Below are 12,892 nucleotides of genomic sequence, written 5' to 3' on the forward strand. Positions count from 1 at the left end.
ATCAACGCTTCATACAGTTCTTGGACAAGTACACAACACAACCATTTTCACATGAATCTTTATTGAGAATGGATTATTTATACGTGAGCTATGTGGAGAAGCTCGACAAAATACAAATTAGTGTTGCTGTCCGAAAAGTCTGTGTGTCGATGGATGAAACCAGCGATGTTTGTAGCCATTATGTTGCAAATGGTATTGTTGGTGTTCTAAAAAATGACGAGCCTTGAGAAATGTTCCGCCTAAAGTAAGAAACACTCAAGGGTGTAAACAGTACGACATCTGCCATATTCTTTGAGAACCCTATGAGGCTACTGTGGACGGATTGTGCGAATAGAGACAACGTTTAGCTGCTAGTAACATATGGTGCTTCATATATGGCGAAAGCAGCCAAAGGGCTTCAGGATCTCTACCTCAATATGGCGCCCGTCACTTGTATTGCACATGCGTTACACAGAGTTGCGTAAAAGGTGTGTTCAGATTATCCTAATGTGGACAAATTAATTTTCTTGGGAAAATTATTTACGTGAAGGCTCAGCTAAGGGTGCACAAATTTTACTACCCCTCGTTTCTCAACCTATTATTAGGCAATGGAGTTCTTAGCATAATGCTGTTATTACTGAACCAACGACATCAAGACAAAGGCAGTCTTTTGTGACCTAGATAGGAATGAATGGAGTGCTATCAAAACTGTGAAAGAGAGATTTACAGAAACCTTGTCTGGAAACTTGAAGTACATCATCTCCAAATATTTCGTGTGTCAAAAGCCACCACACGACTGGAAGTTGCTGGTACTCAACAGTTTGACGAACAGGGTATTGTGCACCATGTGCTAAGTGAGTTGGATAGAGCTCTTGGTCACGTAGCTAACAAAGTGAGTAACAAATTTCAAAGCGTTCTTAGTGGATTGCTGGATGTTCGACAATGTACAAAATCAGTGACCGTCTTCGTATGAATGCCACAACATTTGAAGATAAAGAACCAAAGATGATCTGCAGTGACCTCTTTGCCTTCAAATATACTCCCGTTCCGTCCTTTGACATGGAAATGAGGTTTCCCACGTACAGTACTATGTTAAATGACTACCGTAGTTCTCTGGAAATGGAATACCTGATAATGCACCTTGAGATCCTGTGCAACTCTGCAGATAGTGAAGACCGACAAGATCTGTTAATTAATTATAAATACATCAGATGTAACAGTAGAAACATGGTTTTTATTCCTTGGATACATGTTACTGCTTCCGTCTTACTTCATAATGTCTTCGACACATGGAGACATTTGAATAATGCGTGCTCGTTAGTTTAGCACACAAAAAAGTACATCACTCACACCTTGTTAAGCACTGAATATTGTCTTAGAAATGGAATATATAAAAAAAAAATAATGTATTTAAATAAGCATCTCAGCTATCGGCTAGAATACCGGTTGGAAACGACACCGAGGTAATATCAGCCTGAATTTAGGAGAAATAGATCCACTAAAGATTACATTTTTTATTGAGGCAAGTACTACAGAATTTTTTTAATTATAACGAACAACTGCATCAGTTGCAGGTTGACGTTTAAGAATCACATAACAGCCTAGACAGGAAAAAGCATCTCCAAAGTACGAAGGATTTTAGAATCCCGCTAAAATTAGTGATGCTGACAGAAATGATTATGAACAGCTGGGAGATGAGGTCACTACGGTACTCTAGTAGAAAAGGAGGTAATTCGGCACATGCCAGCAAAAGCAGAAGGAACAACATTTACAGCTGGTGGCATACGCCGATGACGCATGTAATTATGCTGCTTTGGGAGTAGCAGCTCAGAGGTTACGACTGGAAGTTAACGTAGGTGAAACAAATTATTTGACGATGAGAGGTCATGGTGGGGAGAGAGGAGAGACTTCAGTACAAATAAATGTAAGGTGTACCAAAGAGTGGAATAGTTTAAATAACTATGGTCGATAATAACAGAAGATAGTAGGATAGTAACGGAAATTCAAGAAGGAATAGCATGTGCAAACCGATGTTATTAATTCATTTACAGAATGTATTAAGATCGAGAGATATTACTAGAAATACAAAGATCCAAATATATTTGACTCTATTAAGCCTTACAGTAATATATGAACCGGAAAGCTGCATAATATGTACAAGGGAGGAAGGCTGATTATTAATCTGTGAAACGAAGATTTTGAGAAAGATATTTGGTGCAGTGGGAGAGGATGGAAGCTAGAAAATAAAGACAAATGCGGAACTACTGATGCTTACGGGACACTCGGACGCTAATAACCTTAGCAGTTTCACGCCCTAAAACCATAACAAAACAGAAGCTTACGGGACACATGAATATCGAAAATCAAGCAAGGAAGAATAAGATAGGATTGATATTGGCAGAGAAGGCTAGAAACTCGAGATTTTCAGGAACTATTTGTTGAAAAGCATGGACTGAGAAGAAGGAGAAAAAGGCTTATAAAGGAGGAGGTTTTAAAAAGCAATCGGAGTCAGGAATTGGAGAAGGAAAGCGACGGAGAGAGTAGAATAGAGGCAGGTGACAAATGAATGCAAGTATATAAAGACTACAGAGGTATCTCTTTAATCAGCGTTGTGGGTAAAATCTTCTCAGGTATTGTTGAAAGGAAAGTGCGAGTATTAGTTGAGGACCAATTGGATGAAAATCAGTGTGGGTTTAGGCCTCTTAGAGGTCGTCAGGACCAGATCTTTAGCTTACGGCAAATAATGGAGAAGTGTTATGAGTGGAACAGGGAATTGTATCTGTGCTTTATAGATCTAGAAAAGGCATATGACCGGGTTCCTAGGAGGAAGTTATTGTCTGTTCTACGAGATTATGGAATAGGAGGCAAACTTTTGCAAGCAAGTAAAGGTCTTTACATAGATAGTCAGGCAGTCAGGCAGTAGTTAGAGTTGACGGTAAATTGAGTCCATGGTTCAGAGTAGTTTCAGGGGTAAGACAAGGCTGCAACCTGTCTCCACTGTTGTTCATATTATTTAAGGATCATATGTTGAAAACAATAGACTGGCTGGGTGTGATTAAGATATGTGAACACAAAATAAGCAGTCTTGCATATGCAAATTACTTAGTTGTGATGGCAGATTCGATTGAAAGATTGCAAAGTAATATTTCAGAGCTACATCAGAAATGTAAGGACTATGGTATGAAGATTAGCATCTCCAAAACGAAATTAATGTCAGTGGGAAAGAAATATAAACGGATTGAGTGCCAAATAGGAGGAACATCGTTAGAACAGGTGGACAGTTTCAAGTACTTAGGATGCATATTCTCAAAGGATGGCAACATAGTGAAAGAACTGGAAGCGAGGTGTAGCAAAGCTAATGTAGTGAGCGCTCAGCTACGACCTACTCTCTTCTGCAAGAAGGAAGTCAGTACCAAGACTAAGTTATCTGTGCACCGTTCAATGCTTCGACCAACTTTGTTGTATGGGAGCGAGAACTGGGTGGATTCAGGTTACCTTATCAACAAGGTTAGGGTTACAGATATGAAAGTAGCTAAGATGATTGCAGGTACTAGTAAATGGGAACAAAGGCAGGAGGGTGTCCAAAATGACGAAATCAAAGAAAAACTGGGAATGTACTGTATAGATGTAGCAGTCAGGGCGAACAGGCGTAGATGGTGGGGTCATGTTATACGCATAGGAGAAGCAAGGTTATGCAAGAGACTCATGGGTATAGCAGTAGAGGGTAGGAGCAGTCGGGGCAGACTAAGGAGATTGTACCTGGATTCGGTTAAGAATGATTTTGAAGTAATAGGTTTAACATCAGAAGAGGCACCATTGTTAGTACTGAATAGGGGATCATGGAGGAACTTTATAAGGGGGGCTATGCTCCAGACTGAACGCTGAAAGGCATAACCAGTCTTAAATGATGATGATGATGATGATGATGATGATATATACAAATTATATTTTATTTTTAATACCATTTATATATAAGTCTTAGGTCATTAATTCTTGCATATTTAGGTTTTTTTGGTCATTAAAATGAGGGCATAAGTGTAAGTAGGCTGTTTAGGTTTTTATATTGGTAACGCCACGTAAGGCTCTGTATGAAAATCACTGGCAGTGCTGGGTGCAGTCTGTGGCTTGGTGGCATTGTTGAAATATTTGGTATTGTAGTGTTGGGCAGTTGGAGATTAGCCGTCACTAGTGGTGGATGTGGGAATTGAGTGGGCGGAGTTTTGAGAGCGGATGTTCTGGACGTGTGTCCGCCAGAAAGAGTAAATTCGTAAGACGGGATGTCATGAACTGATATATATATATATATATATATATATATATATATATATATATATATATATATATATATATATAATGACATTCGAACACTATTAAGGTAAATACATTTGTTTGTTCTCTATCAAAATCTTTCATTTGCTAAGTATACCTATCAAGTTAGTGCCTTCAGTTGTTAGAATCTTGTATTTAGCTAGCAGTAGTGGCGCTCGCTGTATTGAAGTAGTTCGAGTAACGAAGATCTTTGTGACGTAGGTGATTCGTGAAACGTATAGATTAATGTTAGTCAGGGACATTCTTTTGTAGGGATAACTGAAACTCAGATTGCGTTGCGCTGAGAACATTGTGTCAGTTTAGTGTTGATCAGAATAAGTAAGCGGAGAAATGTCTGAGTACGTTCAGTTCTGCTCAGCTGTTTGAAAATCAAACAATGTAAGAGGTTCATCAGGACAGTAATTCAATAAATTTTGCTAACAAGGCAACCTCTCTATCGTACCCCCCTCAGATTTAGTTATAAGTTGGTGCAGGTGTTAGGCCTTGATGAACTTAACACAGATCAATCGATAAAACAGGAAGAAGTCGTGTCGAACTATGAAAAAATAAGCAAAATATACAAACTGAGTAGTCCATGTGCAAGATAGGTACCATCAAGGAGAATTTGAACCCAGGAGCGCCGTGGTCACGTGGTTAGCATGAGCAACTGCGGAGCGAGCGGTCCTTGGTTCAAATCTTCCGGGAGTTTCAAGTTTTTATTTTCAAACAATTATTTATCTGTCCGTCCGATGCGAGATAACTGCGCCGTAGTATGGGGACGCTACACCTAAACAAACATCGAAACCCACTTTTTTGGGAGTGATTATCACATCTATAAGAAAACCTAAATCGGGCAAGGTAGAAGAATCATTTTACCCATTCGACAAGTGTACAAGTTTGGTGAGTCGACAACTTATTCCTGTAATGTGACGCACATGCCGTCACCAGTGTCGTACAAAATATATCAGACATGTTTTCCTGTGGATGAATCGGTTGACCCACGACCTTTTCGGTTCCCATTGGAGAGGCACGTCCTTTCGTTTGCTAATCGCACGGTTTTGCGGTGTGGTCGCAAAACACAGACACTAAGATTATTCCAGTGAACAGAGACGTGAATGAACGAACGGACAGATCATGACTTTGCGAAAATAAAGAATGTAAACTTTTCACTCGAGGGATGATTTGAACCAGGGACCTCTCGGTCCGCAGCTTCTCAGGCTAACCACGAGACCACGGCGCTGCTGAACTCCCGTAATCCTTGATGTTGCTTATGTTGCGAATGTACTACTCAGTTTGTATATTTTGCTTATTTTTTCATAGTTCCACACATTTTCTTCCTGTTTTCTCGATCGATATGTGTTCAGTTTTTCAAGGCCTATCCACCGTGCCAACTTATAACTAAATCTGAGGGGGGTGCGACGGGGAGGTTCCCTTGTGAGGGGACGTTTCATCAGTAATTGTTCTTGAGCATATTCTGTCAGAAGGGCACAATAAAATAACGATTAGCAGTAATAACGCTTAGATACATACTTTCATGCATAGATTTCAAATGAACTTTACAGTTGCACTTGACAAACGACGCTGTCTTCACTCTTATTAAACAAATGGTGGTTTTCATACTTGCAATACTATGCAAACGAGAAAAAGAAGTAAGAGACGCTGGATGGATTTACACCATAATTGTATATATATACCCCGCTGGTGAGCGGAGGAGGATGTACAGTATTCCATAAGATGCCAAGATGAAAGAAATATGTTTCTTAAATAACACGAACCAGATAAACTTACGTTTTCCGACTTTTGTACAATTTATGATAGAAAGAAGTGAAACGGGAGGCCGTGGACAGATTTAGGAGGTTTCCTGGCAGAAGTGAAGGGGAAAAGAATTTGTGTGATGTATTGGGGTGTATATTTTATCGAGCAACTTACCGTGACTGAAGCGTATTCACGGAAGCAGCTCCGCCAGGCAGCGGGCCCCTGCCGGCGGGGTGAAACGCCACCCGGAGGGCATTTGTCTCTGACGCAGTGGTAAAACATGGAACTTGTTTACCGGCTGCGCTCCTGGGCTGCTCACTCCCAACTGCAGTAAAGTAAAGATTTGTTAAGGCAGTCACGCGAAGCTGAACGCGGGCAAGCTCGTAATTCCACGACAACACTTCTGAGATATGCAGCACCGTATAAACTTTAAATATTACCTGCTCTTGGCAAATAACTGTATTATTCCACTTTTTTGTGATCGATTTCCTTGATAGTATTTTTGTCTGTATCAGATTCTAGTTTCCGGTTCTGTTCAAGGTAGATCTTCTTACGAAAATCATTTCTGCGGTCCGTAAGCAAGCGATAATTCTAGTGCAACTGGTATTTATTTACTTACGCATTTGATTCACCTCGTACGACGATGCATAACATTATTTATCTGCGGATGACCAAGAGGCAGTATTTCACCGTGTGCACTAACGTCAAGTATGACACTATACAACAAATGATAGAAATGATACTGTGATGGAAATGTAATCATAAGAGTACATGTAACTGCGTCAAGAACCGTGATAATATGGCAGAAGTTTTGTCTGTTGATACGACCTGTGATATTGTGGGCAGGATTCATAGTAAAAGGCGTACACTATTTATAAACTATCGTAAGCGACAAAATATAGACAACTGGTTCTCTGGTAAGGAACCGAAAGATCAGAGAGTTGGCTACGGTAGGAATCGTTGACATCAGGAACCACCTGTAATTTAGTCCAGAGACAACAACTTTTTCTGTATAAAAAATATGAATTAGAAACCACTTTTCCCAGAAACGTGCGAGGGAGATTCTAAGGGTGGTTGAAGGTTCTTTATTCTTCTTAAACAATTCTGCAAACTAATTGTAATAAGAAACAAATGATTGCGTATAAACAACGGACAAAACACGAATTTTTGAAATGATTTATAAAGTTAGCTAGTGATACTTGTTGAGCTGCAGGTAACTGATTGGGCATCAGGATTTGTTTCTGGTCTGAACTTAGTATCAGCCATGCTATTTAGTATTATAAAGGGCTGAATAATTGCGATTTATATTACTGTGTTTATCACTTAACGCAACGTAATGGTTTCCCGGACTAATATTTCAAGTAGAAAACTGTCCGCACGTAATGCGGTATAGACCACTAGATTCACGAGAGGGTGAATGCCAGCATAAAAGCAGGCTTGAAGCACCGAGCGAGGTAGCGCAGTGATTTGCACAATAGACTCACATTCGGAAGGACGACGGTTCAATCACGCGTCCGGCCATCCTGATTTAGGTTTTCCGTGATATTCCTAAATCGTCTCAGGCAGATGCCGAGATGGTTCCTCTGAAAGGGCGCTGCCGACTTCCTTCCCCATCCTTCCCTAATCTGATGAGACCAACGACCTTGCAGTTTGGTCTAATCCCCCTATATCAATACAAAGCAGGCATTAAGTATTTCCAGAAGAGAAGCAGTGAAGCATAATGGTTCGTTATTGAAGGTAGCTCAATGACTTCGAATGTGAACTAGCCTTTGGATGTCACTTGACTAGGGACAACCACAGATAAACTAAGACCAGGCTGGTCACATGCACTGACAGAGAGGGACAGTCATTCCTGAGAATGGCTGTAAAAATGACATGAAACCAATGGAATGAATCATTCGTGATCAACAACCCGCTACCATCACTTCACCTAACACAATGGCTGTGCGGAGGGAGCTAAAAAGAGACCGAGCGAGGTGGCGCAGTGGTTAGCACTCTGGTCTCGCATTCGGGAAGACGACGGTTCAACCCCGCGTCCGGACATCCTGATTTAGGTTTTCCGTGATTTCCCTAAATGGCTGAAGGCAAATGCCGGGTTGGTTCCTTTGAAAGGGCACGGACGACTTCTTTCCCCATCCTTCCCTAATCGGATGAAGCCGATGACCTCGCTGGCTGGTTTCCTCTCCAAACAACACAACCGTCTTATCACCCTGTTTTCCATTACTACGTACATACTTCACATTGACCTTCCAGTTAAAAAGAATATGGTGCAATGTTCAAGCAGCTCATCATAAGCTAGCATTTCTGTAGTCACTGCTAAGCGACATATGAGGTAGCGTTAAAAGCTACGTCACTAGACAGTAGACGAGTAGCCTGGTATTGCTTAAGCACACGAAAGTACCAACACTAGCCAGCCGCTAGGCGTAAACATTTCGTCACTGTTAGCCTGTCACGCAGAATGTTCATCACTTATGTGTGTGAGAGCGAGTGAGTTCAGCGGAGGAGTGTAAGACAAGTGCAGGCGAACCTGCCTTCATTAAGCTCACAACTTTATGTAAATACTAATAGGTAGGATGCTACCACAGGTATCAGGAGTGTGATGAAAAAGATGATACTGAAACAAAATGATTAAACCAATACAGCAAAAAAGAATACGACGACTCACAATGCGTGAGACAAATGCAGTCATTATACATAATGCCATACAGCAGAGCAGCTGATCTATAGCTATGGGTGAATACGAACCAGCATCCAGTACTGAAGCTGCTACTGATGTGTTTTCCATGAACCACAAACACCACTCCAAATCAGGTCATCTACTGCTCTGTAACTTGACCATCTTAAAGGTCAGACATCCCACAAAAGTGGCTGGCCAGGATAAGAAATCAACACATCATGACACCCATCATCACTGTTCCTGATGTGGTATGACGGACAGTGACCTGAGAGGGACAGAGTAATCTCAGAACAGAGTGTGGACCAATCACATATGCGCCGTCATCATAGCTTCTTCCATAGCCGACCAGCCAATGGGATGCACCGTTTGATCCCATTGGCAGGCAACCCACCACACACTGAGTAACCGCTCTATACTGAGGTCTGTTGCAGCTGTTTTTGGCAGCACAGAGTCTTGCCTCTCGATTCAGTAGATTCCACTTTGGCTTATGAACCCACGAGCCGCCATGAAGAGCGTGGCGACGGGATGTATTTTGAGGAATAAAAGAAGTAATAGACAACCTTGTTTCATTGCATCTGATGATGCTACATAGCTTCTGTAGCTACCATCCTGACGATGGGATTTCCAGGCCAATAATAGGCGACGCCTATAATATGTGTATCAGTATTATGAATTGCCATTCTTCGTAAAGGAATGCCTTACGTATAGTATTTTGTGTCTGTGTAAAATAATAGGCAACCAAACAGCACTTATCTGGGTTATTGTCACATGGATCTCAGTTAACATCGAAACGGTAGTGTAATATTTTTCCTTGTATGAAAATGTAGTGGAGAATTGATATATAATTAGTAACAGTCATCAAAATTTTGTTTCAAAAAATCCATACATTTTATTCTACTACCTTGCCTGTTTAATTTCTTTTATGGAGTCAATACTGCTAGTATAGGTTGTGGTAAATTACAGGCAATTGGTTGTTGGACGCCCTTGCTAAGTCCACCATTTCCTAAGGATGAAAAAGGTTCACCCCATCTGTGTGTGTGTCTGGAGCAAGTTTTATGTTCAAGCATGAGAACGTAGCATGTGTCTGAGGTGGGACATAGGTACCATCCCAGTATTTACCTAGTGGGATGTGGGATAAAAACACTTCTAGGTGGCCTTGCTCACCAGCTATCATCATTAATCTGTGAGGCGGATTCTATCTGGTGCAGTCTTACAATGCCAACTTCCAAAAACACTCTGCTGCCAAGACTTAAGAAACACATAGATCTTTTGTTTAGTAATTTTCATTCAAGGAACTGAAACTGGATAGTAATTAAAATTTGCAGTATTGAATGATTTAAAAATTGAATATTTCTTCCTTATGCTGTTGTGCAACTTAAACGAAGACCGTCACCATAACAAAATTTACCAGAACTGCTTCATCTAGTTACATTATTTCCTGCAACCCGTTTCTAATGATGACTCATTCTCAAGTAGTGCCTAGAAGCAATCAAGGTATTATCAGTATATATATGTAAATGACTGTACAGTTTTTGGGTGTATTACAATTCTTAATTACATCTGAAGATATTAAACTTTTTTTTTTTCAAATATGATCCAGATCTATTTTGTCGTACTTCTGCATGGTTTTAACAATATTTATATGTCAGAGATCAGGCTATTTATTAAATTTATATCTTTGTTATAATGTTGTTATAACCGATTTATGTCATATGTAAAATTTAAGATTGTTTTAATTTATCTTTGACTGATGAAAAGTTTGTCAAAGTACTCAATATATTTTTTTATTTCTAAATGCTCTTGATTCATTTAAATGTTATTCTCAATATTACCCAAAATTTTGTAGATTTATTCATAACGATGAAAAAGGAAGCTATGTAATGACTATCTTAGGAAAACTGAAATGTATGCACATTAGTCAAAAACTCAGAAAATATGACAAATGAACAAACAGAACAAAGACTTTATAGAGAAAAAAGTATCTTGGGAACATCAATAAAATTCTGAATGGTTATAGATAATTCAGAACAAAAGACAGCCAATAATTTTACATGTGATATAAATCGACTTCCATCAAAGAAAAAAAATTTATAATAAAAATTATTTCTGACAGGTATATGGATATCCATAAATATCACAAAATAAAAGTAGCTCATGTTACAAATATAATATTTAAGATCTTATAATGTAAGTAAAAATTATAATATAACCAAAAATTATATATATGCTTAACTGAGTTTGTTTACTGCTGGTAGTGAGAAATCAAATATAAGAAACTAGCTCCAAATAATCTTATTACAGCGGTATGCATTTCATGCAGTTTGAAAAGTTATTAGGCAATAATTATCTAGCTTCGTTCTTATGCTTAAAGAAGTATTTTCATAAGTGGTATTGTTGCCTTGCAGAACTCATTTAGTGTGCTGCATATTTTTTTTATGTAACTGTAAAAAATTACTCATTGACATACAATGGTACTTGTAACACTTAATGTTTTGAGGCCTGCGCATAGAATACGTGATTTCTACTACAATTTAATGAACAAGGAAAATAACGTTAATTTTTTGTTTACATGTTTGTACAAAAGTTTGTTTACTTTGCAATAAGATTAAGTCTAGAGTCGCATAATGAAGATTATTTGTTTAAGGAAAACTGTATTGAAAGTCCATATCGTGATACCATTGTCAAGTAAGCTCTTAAAATGCATCAATAAAAATCTTTCTTTCCTTTATTGGGAACATGAAGTTTGTTACACAAAAAAGTGAAAAAGTGTAAAGGCAACCAATATGTACCATGGAGCACAGTTCTAACTATTTTCGAAATTAGAATTTTGTTACGAAACAGTCCCATTATGAAAAGAAAACACAGAGGAGAACATGCGAGGTCTCTCTCTTATTTCAGAACCAAGTTATTTGCCATTTTTTACATTATAACCATATCAGAGAGATGAGCTGCTTTCGTAAGTGGGAATACAGAGCACTACTGCTCTGCACTGAGAGACAATATTCACGTTCGGGGAGTACAAAGTGTCCATGGTCACGCCATATGTAGCTGTAGGTATGCTGGTGGTATGACGTCAGAGAGTATCAGTTGAAGACGCAAGGACTACGTGACGTTATTGCAGGAAACAATTATTTTTTCTATATCAAATAATAATTATGAGAATCTACATTTATGGTTATAGCTGTGAGGTGCATCCTGAGAGTTATTAAAGTTGCTCAGTTACTGTTACAGAATGCAGTAAACTGCTTGTAACAGGAAACAGATGATGGTGGTTAAGCAACCGACAAATTGCAAATCATTTTGCTGTTCCTCGCAGTTTCCTACAGAGTTTTGTTGCTGGCTATGTCAGTCACTTGGCTTTAGGGTATACTTGTGGTTTGTACCTTGTGTCTGTTGCGCTCTCGGTTTTCAATAATATACGGAATTAAGTGTGTGGGACTTCGGAATAAGTTCTGAATTATTTTACGGTGCTTATCCGCAAACGCACCATAATAGCATCGCGGACTACTGTTTAAAATACATTTTTCCCCATCCCTCCAGTCATAGCCACACATTCAGAACTTATGCAGCTCAAAACATTTGCAGTACAGTATAATATCTGTAGCGAGGGACAACAACAAGGAGAATACAGCACAAAATAATGTGAGAGGGAATTCTGCAAATAGACTCACAAAAATGATCCAAGAGCATAACCACCAATTTTTCACAAGTTGCGTCTAGTACGAGAGTAGTTTTATGTTCTTTGTTGTTCTGTTTCCATTTGTGGCGAATCTACATCTCGATGATCGGTAATATACTTCTCAGATTAAACTTCCTGGCAGATTAAAACTGTATGCCCGACCGAGACTCGAACTCGGGACCTTTGCTTTTCGTGGGCAAGTGCTCTACCAACTGAGCTACCGAAGCACGACTCTGGCCCGGTACTCACAGCTTTACTTCTACCAGTATCTCGTCTCCTACCTTCCAAACTTTACAGAAGCACTTCTGCGAACCTTGCAGAACTAGCACTCCTGAAAGAAAGGATATAGCGGAGACATGGCTTAGCCACAGCGCACACTCCGCTGCAGAGTGAAAATCTCATTCTGGATACTTCTCAGATGTTGCAGTGCTCATTTCTAAAACAGCACAATTTATGATATTTCTTTGTTAAGTATTTTCATCGTATGTGTAGCC

General features: G+C 39.4%; 1 non-coding gene across 1 annotated transcript; it reads right to left on the minus strand.

Moving 5' to 3' along the window:
* Positions 1–12,551: 12,551 nt before the first annotated feature.
* On the minus strand, positions 12,552–12,626 carry Trnar-acg (transfer RNA arginine (anticodon ACG)). The gene has a single exon. It is a non-coding gene; the product is annotated as a tRNA-Arg (tRNA).
* Between the last annotated feature and the right edge of the window lie 266 nt (positions 12,627–12,892).

This window comes from Schistocerca gregaria, chromosome 7, assembly GCF_023897955.1.
Source record: "Schistocerca gregaria isolate iqSchGreg1 chromosome 7, iqSchGreg1.2, whole genome shotgun sequence".
NCBI lineage: Eukaryota > Metazoa > Arthropoda > Insecta > Orthoptera > Acrididae > Schistocerca > Schistocerca gregaria.